At 41.7% G+C, this 19388-nt stretch overlaps 2 protein-coding genes across 3 annotated transcripts in view; one reads left to right on the top strand and one right to left on the bottom strand.

The window, feature by feature from the left end:
* The window catches only part of TPMT (thiopurine S-methyltransferase), a 45114-nt gene extending 37163 nt beyond the window's left edge, over positions 1-7951 (bottom strand). The window contains exon 1 of the mRNA XM_033934584.1: positions 7829-7951. The gene's annotated coding sequence lies outside the window, so the exon portion shown is untranslated. The remainder of the gene's footprint in view (positions 1-7828) is intronic.
* Positions 7952-14343: 6392 nt separating this feature from the next.
* The window catches only part of KDM1B (lysine demethylase 1B), a 122463-nt gene continuing 117418 nt past the window's right edge, over positions 14344-19388 (top strand). The window contains exon 1 of one of the 2 annotated variants that reach the window (XM_033934580.1): positions 14344-14473. The gene's annotated coding sequence lies outside the window, so the exon portion shown is untranslated. Of the gene's footprint in view, positions 14474-15545; positions 15554-19388 lie in introns of those variants that run through there. The other variant, XM_033934581.1, reaches the window with a different exon arrangement.

The raw sequence follows: 19388 nt of genomic DNA, 5'->3' as shown, positions 1-19388 counted from the left end.
TCAGAGAAGCAGCAGGTTCTGACGAAGACTAGGTCATTTATGGGAGCAGGGAGAAAATTGCTACATGGAGGGAGGTGTAAGGAGGTAGAGAGTTGCTGCATGGATGGGGGTGTAGGAGGGAGAGAGTTGCTGCATGGAAGGGGGGTACTAGGAAAGAAAGGGAAAGGGGACTTGTATACTGCCTTTTTTGTCGCTTTGGCATTTCAAAGCTGACATCCAAAGCGGTGGGCACTGAAGAATTAAGTAACATGCCCAGGGTCACAAGAAGTAGCACTGGGATTTGATCTCACAACTTCTGGGTGCAGAAGCAGTAGCTCAACCAGTGAGCCACAGCCCTAGAGTTTCTGCCTGGAAGGGAGTGTAAGGAGGGAGAGAGTTGCTGCATGGAGGGAGGTGCAAGGAGAGAGAAAACTGCTGGATCTGGAGAAAGGAGTTGCTAATTGAAGGGGCAAGGAGAGAGGTGATGCATGTGGGGAACAAGAAGAAAGAAGCACTGGACTCAGGGCAAGGAGGAAGTAAGGTGCTGTATCGAGGGGAGGGTGAGTAAGGAAGGGGGCAAAGGGGGCATGGGAAAATAGAAACATAACAACAGATAAAAGGCCCATCCTGTCTGCCCATCTGCAGCATCCACAATCTCCTTCTCTCCCTAAGAGATCCCACATACCTGTCTCAAGCTTTCTAGAATTCAGATACAGTCTTTGTTTCCATCACCTTTACTGGGAGACTATTCCATGCATCCACCACCTTGTCTGTAAAAAAGTATTTCCTTAGATTACTCCTGAGTCTATCACCTCTTAACTTCATCCTATGCCCTCTCATTCTGGAACTTCCTTTCAAATGAAAGAGACTTGCCTCATGCACATTTATGCCACGTAGGTATTTAAACAGCTCTATCATATATTCCCTCTCCTGCCTTTCCTCCTCAGTATACATATTGAGATCTTTTCTATCTCCTTATGCCTTATGATGTCATAGACCATCAACCATTTTAGTACCTTTCCTCTGGACCGACTCCATCCTGTTTATATCTTTTTGAAAGTACAGTCTCCAGAATTATACACAATATTCTAAATGAGGTCTCACCACAGTCTTATACAGGAGCATTAATACCTCTTTACCTCTCTCTGTATACCCAAGCATCCCTCTAGCTTTCGCCATTGCCTTTTCAACCTGTTTGGCCACCTTAAGATCATCACATACTGTCGCATCCATGTCCTGTTTCTCTTTCATGCCCAAAACCTCTTCACCCACTAGACTGTAAAGTTCCCTCGGTTTTCTGCAGCCCAAATGCACAACCTTACATTTTTTAGCATTACATCTTAGCTGCCAAATTTCAGACCATTCCTCAAGCTTCACTAGGTCCTTCCTCATGTTCTCCACACCATCAGGGGTGTCTACTCTATTGCAGATTTTTGTAACATCCGCAAAGAGGTAAATCTTACCGGTCAACCCTTCAGCAATATTGCTTAAAAATGTTAAAAAACAGGCCCAAGAACAAAACCTTGAGGCACACTACTGGTAACTTTCCTTTCCTCAGAACAATTTCCATTTACAACTACCCTCTGTTGCCTTCCATTCAACCAGTTCCTAACCCAGTCTGTCACTTTGGTGCCCATACCGAGACACCTATGTGGAACACTGTCAAAGGCTTTGCTAAAATCTAAATACACCACATCTAGCGCTCTCCCTCTATCCAATTCTCTGGTCACCCAGTCAAAAAAATTGATCAGATTTTTCTGATGAGACCTTCCTCGGGGCCTGTATAATCCACTGGATTCCAGAAACATCAATATTCTCTATTTTAAAAACATTTCCGCAGAAGTCACACTTACCTACTTCTTCCTTACTTCCATTTTTGTAGAGAGGGACCACCTCCACCCTTCTCTAATCCTCCAGTACCACTCTTGATCTAGAGAAGCATTGAAAAGGTCAGCGGAACTACCAGAACTTCCCTAAGCTCCCTCGGTACTCTTGGATGTACACCATCCGGCCCCATTGCTTTATCCACCTTTAGTTTAGTGAGCTCCTCATAAATACAATCCTCTGAAAATCGATCAGGGTCTACCACACCCCAGCTCAATTTGCTTTCGTCTTCTGTGGGCCCACTCCTGGTGCTTCAGCTGTGAACACAGAACAGAAATATTTGTTAAGCAATTCAGCCTTATCTTTTTCATGTTCTACACATTCTTCCCCTTCAAGTATCACTGTGCCTGCTATTTTTCTTCCATTTACATCTTACTGACTATGCGTACAAAGATATGATAGAGACGTTTAAATACCTACATGGCATAAATGCACGAGGAAAATCTTTCAGTTGAAAGAGAACTCTGGAATGAGAGGGCATCAGATGAAACTTAAAGAGAATAGATTCAGAAGTAACCTCAGAAAATACCACCATCCTCCTGCGCTCAAGCGCCTGAAAAAATTCAGGGCAAGCTGCACTTCCAGAAGAACCCTCCCTCGGCTATTCAAAGGTTAGTGCAAGCCGGCCAAACAGGTGCCCTAAAGGGTTTCCCCCAGAAACTCCCAGGCAAAGGTGTCCCAGGATCTCTGGGAACCTCTGTAGCACCATGAAGCCTCAAAATCAGATTTAATAAACCCCAAAACAATAAAAGAGATGTAGAGCAGAAAGAGACACCTTTTCAATTTGCTTGCAGAAGGAAAAACTAGAGACTGAGGTACTGCTCAGTGACACAAGGAGGCAAAACGTAAATGATGCCTTTTGCAGATTCACAGGTGAACAAGGATAACTCAGTCAGGGATTGGCATAATATCTTGACTCTCTTCCATTGCCTCGGATTGAGGAGGGGGATGCGGTGCGGTTGAATCGACCTATGACGCTACTGGAAGCACGATGGACTTTACGATCCATGAAGGTGGGGAAATCACTGGGGCTAGAAGGCTATTAGGACATTTTTCTGCTGCCTCTTTTGAGCTTCCTCAATTCCCTTTATTAGCACACAGACTCTTACATAGCTTCTATAAAGTTGGGGAAGGGAAAATAGCCACTTTTTCTTGTATTGGGAGGCTTAACAGGCAGATCTAACCCTTTGCCTGCCAGTAAGTATCTGACAGCTGATAGGCTGGTCGCCCCCTCCTCACAGACAGGGCCGATGCTAGGGTTTCTGGTGACCCCCTGTAGCCTATCAGTCAGTGCCTTTCTACCCATCCAGCATCTCTCCTCTTTCTTTCAAACTGCCCCTTTGGCATACACATAACTAAGTTATGTGCTAATGGTGCCACATTTAACCATGAACAGTTATGTTTGTTAAAGACCTGGCATAACTGTTCACACCTGAGTTAGGTTAGTATTCTATAATGGCATCTATGCACCAAGAATCAGAACTCAGCATTGGCACACCTAAATTGTGGTGTCCAGCTACAGAATTGCCCCCATAGAGTAAAATTATTCATTCACATGGAATATTTCCAAATGAACCAAAACAATTCCCAGCAACAGGTACAGAAGTAAAATGACAGAAACATCCTGTTCAAACTCTAGTGTCACACGAGTGAGATCTACAGGGGAGGGAAATTTCATGGTGACTCCAGAAAGTATTTCTTCACTGAGAGGGTGGTCGATCATTGGAATGAACTCCCACAGCAGGTGATTGAGGCCAACAGCGTGGCAGATTTCAAAAATAAATGGGATATTCATGTGGGATCTCTAATGATGTAAGGGCAGGGGGTGGTGAGCAAAATCAAGGAGAAGGGTCACTAGAGTGGGCAGACTTGATGGGCTTTGGCCCTTTTCTGCCGTCATTTTTCTATGTTTCTATGTTACACAAATTCCTCCACTACCAGGAACTGAGAAGTGGCATAAAACCTTACAAACGCACTCAAGTTGAACTAACCCTACCTATAAAAAGTCAGCACTGCAAATATTCTAGCACACCAGTAGTAGATTTTGTGTCTGGCCTATTCTCTTTTTCCATGTTAAAATAATCCTTCTTTGCGGTTACAAAAGGTTACTTATTAACAGTGGTACGTTGGAGCAGGCTCCCATTCCTATTAAAAATTAACTTACACTTAAATAAATCATATGAAAACCATACCAAATAGTAAAATGGAGTAAAATAATTAGGAAATGATGAGTTTAGTGCTGAGTTTATTTTGTAAAGTATTTATCTGGAGAGACGGCCCGCTTACCAGCACAACACTGCCTAATAAGAGAGAGAAGACTACAGATTAATTAAAACCCTAAGAAACCAGACTGTGAATAGTGGAACACTGAAAAAAAGAGAAACAAAGACATTACCTCTTGCACAGAACAAAATAGAAGAAATTAACATTTTCAATGTCAACATCACACTTATATTTACTTTTGTACCTTTGTTGTCTGACCAGTTTGGTTTTCCACTTCGGTTGGTACTGGTCTCTTTTTACTAAGGCCTCCTTTTATGAAACTGAGATAGCAGTTTCTAGTGCCGCGAGCCACGCTGCACTCGACGCTCATTGAGTTCCTATGAGCATCGGGAGCAGCGCGGCTTCCCACCCTAGAAACTGCTATTGCAGTTTCGTAAAAGAGTGGGTATATGTTGCTGCTTTTCTCCCATGTCTTTTTCCAGGACCTAATTTCCATTTTCTGCTTTTCACTGTCCATCTTCTTCCCTTCTTTTATATCTAACCTTGACTCTGATCTTTCTCTCTCATTTTTTTTCCCATTTCGCTCAGTCCAATCACTGGTATTGAGTCATCTTGACTATTGTAATATTGTCTACCTGGCAGGTGTTAAAAAAAACTATCTCCAGGCTGCAAATTATACAGAATACCGCAGCTAGACTTCTATTTGGATTGAATAAATTCAATCACATCACTCCCCTGTTTCAGGAATTGCATTGGCTACCGCTCGAGGCACGTATTGTCTTCAAGTTGGGTTGCATCTATTATAGAGCCCTGATGGGTCAAGCTCCACTGTACTTGATGGATTTATTTTCAGTGTCTACTCATAAATTCTCTCGTAAAATTAATGCCTTATTTGTCTGTCCATCAGTGAAGGGTTGCAAGTTTAAAAGATATGACCGTATATTCTCATATCAGGCTGCCATTTGGGATAAAGATTTCAAGCAATTGCTTACCATTTCATTTTCCTATCTAGAATTTATGAGACACTTGAAAACCTATCTGTTTTCTAGGTTCTTAGGCAACTACCGGTAATTTCATTCTCAGGCAGTTGTGGAAGACATTCTTAATAACAGAGCTCATCCTCATGTGGTGCCAACAGAATTTTTGCTAAAATTGACCAGGGTTGCTATGTCCTGGAATTATTTTATTTTTGATGGGAAATTTTATCAACAACGTATGGGAGTCGCAATGGGGGCATCGTTCGCTCCGTCAATTGCCAATTTGTTTATGGCTGTTTTGAACAACGCTGGATTTATTTATCAAGTTTTTTTGCCCATGTTCGAATGTGGAAGCAGTTTATTGACGACATCTTCTTTTTATGGGATTCTACCAAGGCGGAATTAGACGCATTTTGGGTTTTTTTGAACAGTTTTCACCCTTTCATCCAGTTTGACATTAAAATTAACAGCTTGGAATTGTCATTTTCGGATGTAAAGATTTATTTGAAGGGAGATAGGTTTCCCACATCAGTATTTTTGAAACCTTCTGACCGGAATACATTTTTGGAATATACCAGCATGCACCCAGCTAGATTAAAGAACAATTTGCCTGTATCTCAGTTTTTTCGCTACAGACGGATCTTCAGTTCGACGGAACAATTTTTGAGACAAGCGGAACCTCTTAAACAGCGTTACAGAGATAGGGGTTATCCGCATAGAGCAGTGGTTCCCAAACCTGTCCTGGGGGACCCCCAGCCAGTCAGGTTTTCCAGATATCCCTAATGAATATGCATGAGAGAGATTTGCATACCTGTCACTTCCATTATATGCAAATCTCTCTCATGCATATTCATTAGGGATATCTGGAAAACCTGACTGGCTGGGGGTCCCCAGGACAGGTTTGGGAACCACTGGTATAGAGTAATACAGAAATCCTGGCATAGGGCCAGGTTTAATTCAAGGGAACAACTGTTGCAACATCACACACAGGCTTCAGATGACAAAGTTATTCCGTGTATTATGAAGTTTTCTACAGTGGCACAAAGTTTAGGCAGAAAGATCATGAACATCTGGCCTATGATGCAAACAGTCACATGTTTTCACAATTAAGAGTTATACACGTAATAGGAATTTAAATGATATTTTGTGCAAGGCTAACGTTTGGACTGTCCAGGAGGAGGGAGAGGTGGGTCATTTTCGTTGTGGAAAATGTGCAGCTTGTGGTGTTATGCAAGAGGGCACGGCTGCACATGTTCCAGGCAGAAGAGTGGTGAACTTGTGCTCTCTCACAACATGTGAAACAAGAGGAGTGGTGTATGGGATGATGTGCCCTTGCGGGTTAACCTATATTGGTCACACTGCCAGATGTTTCAAGAAGTTGACATCCTGACCCACCATTGTGCCAAAGAACGGCATGATTTTGATGATTTTGTGTGTTTTGTATTAGAACACATTCCTGTTACCCTGCGGAGGGGCAATGTGAAGAGGCTTTTGTACCAGCATGAACAGTGCTGGATTTTCTTTTTGGATACCATATGGCCTAATGGCCTTAATCAGCGGGTGGAGTGGGTGGTATTTTTTGGTTGAGTGACAGTTTGAAGAATGAATGGCTGTTGAATGGACAAATGGCAGCCGTTTTTGGTTGTTGCTATGACGCTGTAACCCAGAAGTGCCTCCGGAAGTTGGATCCTGCAGTTCCTTTTTAGCCAGGGGCGTGTTTTGTGCCGGTGTGCACAGAAGAGAAGTTTTTCAGCTGACACAATCCCTGAGAAACCCTTTGAGAGGCGAAACAAGGCACTTGTTGGAGGATTGGGCATGGATTCTGGACTGTACATCTAAATGGTGCCGTGGTGTTTTCATCTATAGTCTGGCCAGACATTTTCTACCAGCACAGCACGGCGTTTCAGACCATGGTCCCAAGCTAAGTAAAACATTTTTTGCTTTTCCTGTGCACAGTGATGGGTATATTGCCCTTTTGATAATAACATTTCAGTGGTGGTGGAGTTTTTTTGCCAGTGATAGTACATAAGCAGCTTGGACTTTAAACAGTATTGAAGTTGTTTACTGCTGCATAAAAATTTTTGAGGCTTTTTCTCCACTGGTTTGTGAAATGGTTATCGGGGGAGTGTAACCCATCTCTGGTGAGTAATATTTTGTAGTTAAATTTTGGGATTTAAACATCTCTATCATATCTCCCCGCTCCCACCTTTCCTCCAAAGTATACATATTGAGATCTTTAAGTCTGTTCCCATATGCCTTATGATGAAGACCACCGACCATTTTAGTAACCTTCCTCAAGACCAGTGTTCTTCAACCTTTTTACACCTATGGACCGGCGGAAATAAAAGAATTATTTTGTGGACCGGCAAACTATTAGGACTGAAATTTAAAAACCCTGTTTCTGCCCGGTCTATGCGAGCTTGGTCCCTGCAAACCATCTGATCCCATCCACACAAGCCTCAGTTATGATTTTATATTGAATGTATTTTATTAAAGTATAAAAAGAAACAATATTCTGTACAATTGGGTCATTTTATAAATACAAATAATACAGCAAGGATCAACAAAACCCCTGTCTCCCCTTCCTTCACATATATCCCCTCTACTATCAAGAAAACTGAATAAGCCAAAGTATTACAGAATGCTACACAGAAATATCATGCTAACAGAATACTGCAGTCACACGACAGGAATAGTATTCAGGGAGTGCAACTGCCTCACAGTCAGAGAGAGCCCTAAGCCATCCACAAAAAGGCAAATCTTACCACTCGACACAGACTGGAGAACATCCAGTCTTCAAGATGTAACATTTGGGGGAGCCAGGATTCCAAAAACACCTTAACTCTGTATCGGTAAACTCTTCAGGCAGCCCTACCAACTCCACATTATTGTAGCAGGACCTGTTTTACAGGTTGTCCAGCTTCTGTTCCTGTTCTTGGGTATGTTTTTATAATGCAGTTTACGTTTGCTGCAACTCATAGGCCTGATCTTCTAAGGTACTAGTACATTACTTATGAGCATCTATTTCAAGGCCCATGCTATCTAGCCTCTCATGGTCTTCCCCTGTACGATCATAAATTTGCTGTAGCTTGCGATCCATGGCTGCCTCCACTGTTGCCATAATTTTGGTGGTAAGTTCTTTTATCCATAATGAGCTTACCGAGGAGCCAGCCGAGCCACGCTTACATTTGACCCCCAAGAAATTATACTTTTGTAATATAAATAATTTATTTTCTACCACTAGACAGCAGCTCCAGATTTTGGAGTGCGTTGCCTCTGCCCTTGGGTGGTCACATAGCTTTGTTTGGTATGGCACAGTTCCCTAAATGGCTTTGTTATGTAACAACTTCCACTGTGGTCTTATTTTATTCCTTCTTTTCCTCCTACAGATCTTCAAAAGCTGTATAAAGCCTTAAAGAAGTTCTGCTGGGGAAGGGGTGAGGGAAGCTAAACTGCAGCAGGAATTTTTACAAGGCAATTGGAAAGTTGGGGGGTTGGTTATTTCTAACATGTGCTGTATAAATGGGTCTGCCTTTTACGACATGTTAGAAACTGGGTTCTGGGACTAGATGATTATGTTATTTGGGACATTGAGAAAATACTATCTTTTACAAGCCTCAGAAAGAAAAAAATTACACATTTGTATAAAACTCAAGCCCTTTTGAAACCATTGCATGATATGTGTGTGTGTGTGTGGGGGGGGGGGGGGCTTTTTATCTTTTTGAAAGGAGATAACAGGCAATATAAATTTTTTGCCTATCACTAGGAATGTAGATTTTTTCCCCTGGGAATTGAATCTGAGCCATTTTGTCACTGGGCATGTAATGAGCTGGTATACTTAGTATCCTTACTTCAACAAGACAGGAGCATCCAGTCCTTTGTCAATATTTTTGCAAATCCAAGAGGTGTTGCATAGAGATATCTTTGCCTACATGCAAATCTGCCACTATATAAAATGCCTTCAGAGAAACAGTTTTTATACTGACTTGATAAGGAAATTAGAGCAGTTCTTTGAAAAGGATGCAGAACAAATGATGTCAGTGTCTGATTGTATAAGGCATTATGTAAAATTGTTCCAAAGAATAACTTAGATATAGCACAAAAATGGAATGCAGAATTAGGGCTACTTTTTATTGCCACTAGATATCAGTAAAGCTATTTGGCACATTCCTACTCTGATTCATAGTGCTTATTATTGGGAATGGGTTTTAACTAGAGTTTATTTTTCTCAAATGCGAGCTTATCACTTAGGATATGTAACATCTTGCATTTGTGTAAAATGTGAGACTGCACGTAATGCTTTCTCATGCTTTTTGGCAGTGTCTGCATATGCAAAGGTTTTAGACGTACATAATTGCACAACACATTGGTAATATCTCCGTTGGATATACTGTTTGGTAGGCAGTGTTATATAGTAACTAAGTAAATGTAATTACTGTACTTCAGTAAAAGTGACATGTTATCCTGTACTTCTTTAAGTAAAAGTAACAATTTTCACTACTTTTACCTAGTTACATCTGAAACTTGCAGGTCACCGTAAAAAGAAAAAGCATAAGCAAAATGTAAATGATGATTCCTCAGTAAATCAAATCAAGCAGCAGGATTTTGCTATTGCAAACCTTATCAAACAATGGATCGTTTCATCTTAAATTTTGCTGTTTGGTGAATGTAGCCTATAAGAACAGTGGAATTGCTTGTATATATTGAACTGATTAATAGTCTCCAGCCAAATAGAACAGTTGGGTCACTTTGAAGTGGAGATGAAGCTGGTAGCAATTCTTGGTGAACAGACATATGTGTATGTCTCTACCACAGCAGATTGCTGGTCATCCCAAAGAAAATTTTACATTGGGGTAACTGTATACTGGATTGATAAGTCTTTAGAGAGGAAGCCTGCTTGTCTGACCCTAAGACTGAAAGGTTCCCATACATTTGATGTTCTTGCATCAGTTCTCAAAAATATTGAAATAGTTTGCCATCAAATGAAAAATTGCTAGAACAACAACAGACAATTATTCCAACTTTGTGAATGCCTTCTCTTTAACTGGCCAGCACAATGATGATAACGAAGATGAAGATGCAAGTAGACCATACTGCTTCTAATGGAAGAGCATCACCAGTGGGGTGCTGCAGGGCTCGGTGCTTGGACCCCGTGCTCTTCAACATCTTTATAAACGATCTGGACATTGGTACAACAAGTGAGGTGATTAAATTTGCGGACGATTCGAAGTTATTCAGAGTAGTGAAGATGCAGGGGGATTGCGAAGATCTGCAACGTCACATAATCAGGTTCGAGGAATGGGCATCAACATGGCAGATGAGGTTCAACGTGGATAAGTGTAAAGTGATGCATGTATGTAAAAAAATCTCATGAACGAATACAGGATGTCTGCGGCATTACTTGGAGAGACCTCCCAGGAAAGAGACTTGGGAGTTCTGATCGACAAGTCGATGAAGCTGTCCGTGCAATGTGCAGCGGCGGCAAAAAAGGCGAACAGAATGCTAGGAATGATAAAGAAGGGGATCACGAACAGATCGGAAAGGATTATCATGCCGCTTTACCGGGCCATGGTGCGCCCTCACCTGGAGTACTTCGTCCAGCACTGGTCACCATACATGAAGAAGGACATGGTACTACTCGAAAGGGTCCAGAGAAGAGCGACTAAGATGGTTAAGAGGCTGGAGGAGTTGCCATACAGCGAAAGATTAGAGAAACTGGGCCTCTTCTCCCTCGAACAGCAGTGATTGAGAGGGGACATGATCGAAACATTCAAGATACTGAAGGGAATAGACTTAGCAGATAAGGGCAGGTTGTTCACCCTCTCCAAGGTAGGGAGAATGAGAGGACACCCTCTAAAATTGAAAGGGGATAGATTCCATACGAACATAAGGAAGTTCTTCTTCACCCAGAGAACGGTAGAAAACTGGAATGCTCAGCCGGAGTCTATCATAGAGAAAAACACCCTCCAAGGATTCAAGACAAAGTCAGACAAGTTCCTGCTGAACCAGAACAAACGCAGGTAGGGCTAGTCTCAGTTATGGTGCTGGTTTTTGACCAGAGGGCCATTGCGTGAGTGGACCACGGGTCTGACCCAGCAGTGGCAATTCTTATGTTCTTATATGATAATGACAACAATTATGATGATAAAGTATTTTTGCTATATGGAAGTCAAGTGTTTCACATAGAGATTTCCTTGATCAATATCCGCAGAACCAGTCAAAAAAACATTATTATTATTAATTATTTATATACTGTCTATCAATGGAGGTTGTTTAAGCAGTTTACATTGAGGTACTCAAGCATTTTCCCCTAACTCTCCTAGCAGGCTCACAATCTATGTAACGTACCTGGGGCAATAGAGGATTGAGTGACTTGCCCAGGGTCACAAGGAGCAGAATGGGGCTTAAACCCACAACCTCAGGATGCTGAGGCTGTAGCTCTAACCATTAGGCCACTTCTCCCTCCTCAGTAATATTACAGTCTGGCCTAATTTGAAGAAACTTTTCACTCAGACTGAGCAATCCACTTTCTGCCAATGCAGTTGTCGAACACCTTTTTAGCTGTGCTGGTTTAATAATGACTCACAAGCACACGTACATGAGTAGCAATCTTTTTCAAAATTGAGTTTTACTAAAAGCAAAGTGGACTGCATGGTAAAGCAATAAAATTGTTGGGATAAAAACACTAACAGTAGTTGTATTCATTGTAGTTATAGGTATTCATTGTAGTTATTTTTTTTTACTAAGTAAAAACTTTTTTTTACTAAGTAAATTTTCTAACGTGTTCTTCACTGTACTTTTACTTATTAAAATACTGTACATGTATTTTTACTTTTACTTTGACCAACATTGATTTTTATGAGACTCTTAGAAACGGAGGTCATAATCTGGTGAATAAGGCAAGTGTTGTTGGGAAAAAATGTGTTACAACATTGCCCTCTTACTGGCAATAAAGGGCTGCTTTTCACAATCTTACAGTATTGGAGGCTAGTGACGTCTGTTTAACAGAGAAACACTAAAAGCAATTTTGGCTTTATTTACACATTTTGTCACCCAAGGTGAGAAGTTTGATACTTAATGTTCTATCAATACATCACACTTAGATAGATCATTTTTACATAATTCAGGTAGCCTTTGGATGGATGGGTGTTGAGTAGTAGAACTAAAGGGGAGTCAGACCAGAACCTCACCAACCTCCACGAGAACATTACAGCTTGCATAATGAGACTCCATTCCTGGTCCTTCTCGGTACAGATGAAATTGAATGAATCAAAAACAAAATTACTCTGGCTCGGCCCAAAATTAGAACACCTGCCCACCCTCTTCGCACTACCCTCAGGCGCTGCACTGCAGCTTGAGTTCTCAAGCAAGGTCCTTGGCATCATTATCGATTCTTCTCTCTCCCTCAATGACCACCTCAACTCCTTGGCTAAATCATGCTTTTTCAGCCTCCACATGCTGAGTAAAGTAAGATCCTAAGTCCTTGTCCAATCATTATCCTCTCCAAATTAGACTACTGCAATGCCATCTACTTAAGCCTATCAAAAAAAAGACTCCAGCTAATCCAGAATACTGCAGCCAAGTTGATCTTTGCAAAACACAAGTCTGACCATGTTTCCCCACTCCTAGCCAAACTTCACTGGCTCCCAGTGATTTCCAGAATCCATTTCAAATGCTCCTGCCTGGCTTTTAAGATCATTCATGGCATCCTTCCTCCCTTAATCCCATTATCTTATAACTCCTCGAGTCCTGACTCTACCAGACTCGCCCAAAGGTATAAATTATCCTTCCCCTCTCTACATGGTATTCGCTATGTAGGCAAACTGGGAAAATCCCTTCTCTTCAGAATCACAGGTCTTTGGAAAGACCTTACTACCCCGCTGCAGAACCTGGGCTCCCTCCAATTATTCCGCAAGCAACTGAAAACCTGGCTTTTCACTAAAATGTAATTCTATCTCCCCTTACTCTTCTCTTCTATATATAAGTTCATGTAAACCTTTTTTTCCTTCTCTTCCTATATTTTAAGTTCTTGTAAACTATGCCGAGCTCCACAACATCCGTGGAGATGATGCGGTATATAAACTTAAGGTTTAGTTTAGTTTTTTGTTTAGTTGCACATTTTGTCCTATCCATGCAAGCTCTGTCCTCATCTGCACAAACTTCCAACACTTATGATTTTAAAGTGTTTGAGGCTTATGCAGATGAAGGCAGAGCTTGAGGGGATGGGGCAAGGACAGGATGTGCAACTAAACAAGAAACCTTTATGGGAGGAGACAGGGATGAAGATAAATCCTGTGGGGACAGGGACGAGTTTGTCCCTTAGTCATTCTCTAGTACAGGCTTCTAGTTGTTTCATTTCAGATTCTTTTTTTGGGCGGGGAAGGCGTTTCTCCTCAGAGGGAGGAAATCTCACTCAGAAGGGGGCTTGGGAGGACGGGGGGGGGGGAACAAAAAAGGGTTAGCCTGGACAGGATATTGTGCTTTGTGTTATCCTTTTATTATTTTGCATTATTGTAACTCTTGATGCTGTTTTGCTTTTCCATATTGTTGCAATAAAACATTTTAAATAAATAAAAATATTCCTGGTAGAAGACGCCTACCTCCAATGTTGTCCTGCAGTGCTAAACCACGCGATGGCTGGTCAGAGGGTCTGCAGGCTCAGGATCTGCAACGCTTTCTTCTATCCTCAGAAGAAATATTTACCTTTTTCCAATATATATTAATGTAAACCACTCTGAAAGCTGCCTTATAAGCGGTATATCAAATTTGAAGAAAACTTGAAAGTAACATTGCACATAACTCTCGTTAACTGTGGCTTCTGCCCACGCTAACTTTTTGCATTGGTCCTGAATTCCGCACAATTTTGCTATTACCGAGTCCTTGGGGGCGAGTCCTGGTAAAAAAAACAAACAAAACAACAACCAGTCTTTTCTATTTTCAGTCCTCCTCTATTACTACTGAACCTGATGCAAGTTTTAAGAACTGTGAGAACATCAGCAGAGTTATCGCTATAACTTCTTGGTATTCACATTTGTGAAGTCGACCCTAGCTTAAAACTAGCCAACTCTGTATAGCACTATATGTATGTATCTAGTAATACTTCAAATGTGATAAAATCTCCCAGTACAGTAATACAGCAGCAAGACTCTCTAATGAAAACGAGGCTTGAAACGCACGGCTGATAATGTTCCAAGGAGGGGAGGCGGAAACAACCGAAAGAAACTAGACACCTGCCCTTCGCAAAGGAGAAACACCAAGGCGAGGCTTGGAATGTACGCTTCGCCTTCCTGTTTGCGGCTCGTGTTCTTTCCGGTCTCCGATTAGTGACGCCACGAGGAAGGGGTGGGGCCGAAAGAAAGAAAGCGACTACTGGAGACGGGAGCGGAAGTACCGGGGTTCTCGCAGCTACTGTTAGTATTTTCTCATTAATCCCTTTAAAGCTGCCCATTCTTCTTTCCCTGTTGCTGGACTTTAATTCTACAGGAAAGTGAGAATTGGAAACAAAGAGGCTTCTCCCCCCCCCCAGCCCCTCTCTCCTCTATTCCTGTTTCTTTTCTTCCCACTACAGTCTTGTTCCCCATCTCTATCAGCTGTCTTGGAGTACTGAAGCTCCTGCATGGGACAAATTCTCGTCCAATCCGAATAGCTTTTCACTGTAATGTTTTGCATGAGTGTATTTAACATTTTTTCTAATTAGTTGACCGAGAGCCATGCTGTGCAGAATGAGCTTGTTGATAGCAATCTGGCTATCTGGTTGAATTATGTGCAATCTTGTATCCCGCTGAATCTTCATTAATTGTTTATTGTGATCTTCTATACCGCTAGTAATGACTGGGGAGTCAGTTCTGAGCAGTTTGCATGACCTTCTGTAAAAGGTGTTACAATACATGAGCTTCTGTAGAGGTGTTACAATAGTTACAATGAGTTTCTGCAGATGTTACAGTACATGGGCTCTATACAGAGTTACAAGGGCTTCTGTAGCAGTGTTACAATACAGAGTTATTAAGACCGGCATAATCATTCTACTTATGTTACCGGCACATCGATCGTCCTTCTTATTTGCATATGTTCATACCAAATCAATCATCATACCTATATTCACATCTAATATTAGGTTTTCTATTGCAGCTGAGTACACTATATTTACACACCTCCTGAGGAGTTTGGCCTATTCAACTAAATATAGTCTACATACATGTATCTGTATCATGTTTATCTTTATCTTTGAAGTATTATCTTCCTCAGAGTTTAGTTTTCTGGGCTTCAGCCCTTGGCTTATTTATATCCTTTTTGCGTTCTTCCTAGTGAGTTCCTGATTTTTTTTGGGGGGGAGGGGGGATTAGCCAACTATCTGCTCTATGTCATTAGAGTTCTAGGCGGGTTACGTGGGATTTTATCACTTAACCGTGGTAAATGTTTTCCGTGAACAAAGAATAACTTGGCCACACATGGGTGTTGTCATTGGAGACCCAGAAAAACCTAGAAATCCGGTGGGCATGCTCCTCCTTCTTGCAGCACTCTTGCTTCTCGTTTTAACAGTAAAGAGAGGAATTGTATGGCTGATGTATCTGTCTGTGTCTGGCTGATTATATCCTGCTTGACTAAGGAAAGTACAATATATGTTGTAGGTCTGATGATTCTGGAAGAGTTCCACTGTGTGGACCATAGGCCATCCATGGTGTGACTACCAAAAACTGATAGTAACAAAAAGTGTTTTATGTATTATACCATTGCATTCTGTTTTAATTTCACTGTTGCTGCTTCTTTCCTCCCTTGTTTTCTGATTTCAAACTGCCTTAGATAAAGAACGAAATATGGTGGAGGAGAAAAAATTTTGGAATGTAGCAACATTTGGTAATGCAGATGGTCCCAGAGTTAGATACCCAACTTAAGTACGACTCGTACTTAAGGATGTAGTTGTGGCTTCATTTGATTTTACTGAGCAGTATTTCCAGTGGCATAGGCTCCTACACTTCTGCAGCAGATTCTGGAATGATGCATGGCCACATTAAGAACAGTGTGTGGTTGTGCATGCTGTACCTTATGAGGGAACACTTGTAGGGACAGTTGGCCCTTTTGTCAGCTGGGAGTAGAGGTAAGCAAGCAGCAAGAATCTTAACATATACAAGTTTTGAGTTACATACTTAAGTTACAACTTAAGAACAGCTTTAAAAATATAACTCATTCTCTACCTGTATTTCTAAACTAGGGCTAAAATTGGTAGAAATTATTTGTTAGGTGATGTGTTAGTGAGTAATAACTCTTAAAGGTGTAATGTGTAAAAGAATTGAATATATGTTAATCAGTTTGTAACACTGAGGATACTTAAGTATGCCAAAGGGGCTAATATAATAAGCTGAGAGTTAAAACTGCATGCTGAGTTTTCAGTTCACAGTTTTCTAATGCACATGGTACTCCTAGTGGAATTCTGCATACTGCACAATGCAGAATTTCCCATGTCTGTGGAATTTGGCATTGACACTCCCTCCCTCTATCTGTGGCCCAAATCGCTGCTGGCAACATTTTCAGGCAGCCCTTGAGGGCTCTGTAGGCTTCTCTCTACATTGAGATGCTCCTGAAAGGTCCCTTAAAGTAGCCAAGACAATGGCTCGTCTGTATCCAATGGCATTGGAGTGTCACAGCTGTTCGCTCAGCCCAAGGTAGATTCCTTGGTAGCATAGGTAATCAAATGCATGTCCCTACCAAGTGAGGGAGGCCTTGTATTAAAGGATATGTAGGATTGCAGAATGGATGTGATTCTTAAAAGGCAATTTGAAATGCTAGCCTTGGAAATCAGATCAGCTGCAGCAACTTCCTTTGTGACACCCGCCTGCCATACCAGGTTACAGGGGCTTGAACTGGTAGAGGATGAGCCTTTGCCCCAGTTCCTATTAGCTGGAGTGGATTACCTATCCAGTGCTCTCCATGACATCATCGGAATCATGAACAAAGAGCTCCTTTTACAAAGGTGCGTTAGGGCCTTAATGTGCGGAACAGCGCGCGCTAGCCACTACTGCCTCCTCTTGAGCAAGTGGTAGTTTTTCGGTTAGCGCGTGCGCTTAAAACGCTATCACACCTTTGTAAAAGGAGCCCAAAGTTTCTACACAGGACAGATGGGGACAAAATGTAAAATGGACAGGCGATCCTGGAAAGACAGTTATGAAAAAACCAAAGAAAAGGGATGCTGAGACCTAAGTGATTCGAAAAATAAATTGCGCAGACAACAAAAGATAGAGAAATGTTTTTTATTCTGAATTTATTTTAATATGTCTACTTTCAGAAATGTTTTTCAGCAACATAAAGGCAAAGTGTTTTGAAAACAAACTATCCAAACTTGGTGTCACTAAGTGAGAAAAATATGTTTCTTTGTTTTCTCTTGCATAATTTAATGAAAATACAGAATTGTACTGAAATTCTGGATAATTAGCAAAAATGTTGTTTTAAATGTTGTCAAACCCCAAAAGAAAACTGGTGAGAGAGTTTTTCCCTTTCTCACCAGTTTTCTTTTGGGAGTTTTATATTTCTTTATCTTATTTTATTTTCTTTGTCAAAGTATTTTGTTCTTTGATGTGAAAATTAAATAAACAAAAAAAAAAGTTGTCAAAACTTGCTGAATTTACAAAATCCCCCTCCCCCTTTTTACAAAAGCATAGCGTGGGTTTTAGCTCTGGCCATGGCGGTAACTGCTCCGATGCTCATAGAATTCCTATGAGCACAGGAGCGGTTAGAGCCAGAGCTGGCGCTAAAAACTGGATACGCTTTTGTAAAAGGGAGAGTTTATGCTCTGAATTTGGATTTTGTTTCTGCAGAATTTTGAATTTTTTTTTGCATAGAATTCCACCAGGAGTAACATGTTGAAAAACTTTTAATTCTGATGCAGTAAACAAATGGCATCCATATTGACTTAGCCCGTGTGTTAATAGAAAAAATACACATACTGTTGTAGTAACATTCCACCATTTTCTGTATCAGATGTAAGATTTTTTTTCTTTTGTCCTTTCTCTTTTCCCGTTGGTGTTTAATTTAATCCCGATTCGGAATTGAGTACTGAACAGAGATTGGCTGAAGCATTAACAGCAAAGTAAAAAGAAAAAAAAAGATTCCCCTGTCTAAGGAAGCTAATCAGGTCCAGGGCATCCAGCATAGGTAGACCCTAGCCCATAGAGCCCCTGAAGCTGCGAAATACCACTCTGTTCTCTCATGGACCAATACCGTAGTATGTACCTCATTCTGGCTAAACTCCAGTGGCTTCTTTCGAGACAGCCATCGTCTAAAGTGGCGAAGCCTTATCCGCAGCAGTATGTTAGAATATATTGATAGGAGTTTAACTTGCTAGATAATGAAGTGCTTTTAGATTGATTCCCTAGCATATCTTGTTTTGTAACTGTAGGAACTAGGTACAGTATTGTAATTTTTCAAGACGAACATGTTGTAGGCAGGCATGAGCAGACATCGCTTTTCCTCCGGACCAAATAATGAGTTGTACGGAGGAGAGAGGATATTAGTTTGGGGCCCACTTAGGCCACCAGGGATTTTTATGGGAACATAGGAGGAGGTCTTTATGGCTTACTTAGGCCACCAGAGCCATTTTCTGATCAGTTACCTGAGGTAAAATTCCTATATTTTGTTTCAATATTAGTAAGGATAGGAAATTTCAGTGGCCTTTGTTGGTTGGGTATTATTCCTCTATACCAGTGTTCTTCAATGCTGAGCCTGGGGGTCAGTAATGGCTAGTGCTGCCTAATTCATTGATTCAGTTTGGATGAATCGATTCAAATCTAGTTGTTTTGGCAAAAAATTGGACTTGCCGATTCAGGCTTTCCCTCTACTGGAATGAGGGTGCTGTACTGCGCTGTGTTGCTTCCTCTGCTGCTGCTGTTGGATGGGGGGGAGGGGTGTGTGACACTGTGGGGACCCATAGTGTGTGTGGGGGGGAGAGTTTCTACTTTCCACCTCTGCTACTGCCAGTGGCATACCAAGTGGGGGCAGTCCGCCTTGGGTGCAGATCATAAGGGGGTGCTCCTGGGGTTAGTGTTGTGCTCCGGAAACTCCCTTTCTCTTCTGACAGCCTCCACACCCCCTTTTCCACGGCCCTCTTCGGAGACTCGGCAGTGACAGCGATTAAGACAGGCTGCTGGCGTCGGAGGCCTTCCCTATACGAGTCCTGCCTACACGGAAACAGGAAGTTAAAACAAAGCAGGTGGGATTTGCAGAGGGAAGGCCTCCGAAGCCGGCAGCCTGTCTTAATCGCTACCACTGCTGAGTCGCCGAAGAGGGCCAAGAGGAGGGGGGGGGTGCAGATGCAAGGGAGTGGGCTAGATGAAG

Source organism: Geotrypetes seraphini, chromosome 2 (genome assembly GCF_902459505.1).
Source record: "Geotrypetes seraphini chromosome 2, aGeoSer1.1, whole genome shotgun sequence".
In the NCBI taxonomy this organism is placed as follows: Eukaryota; Metazoa; Chordata; class Amphibia; order Gymnophiona; family Dermophiidae; genus Geotrypetes; species Geotrypetes seraphini.
The sequence above is the reverse complement of the archived record's forward strand: the minus strand, read 5'-3'. Positions and strand labels throughout refer to the sequence as shown.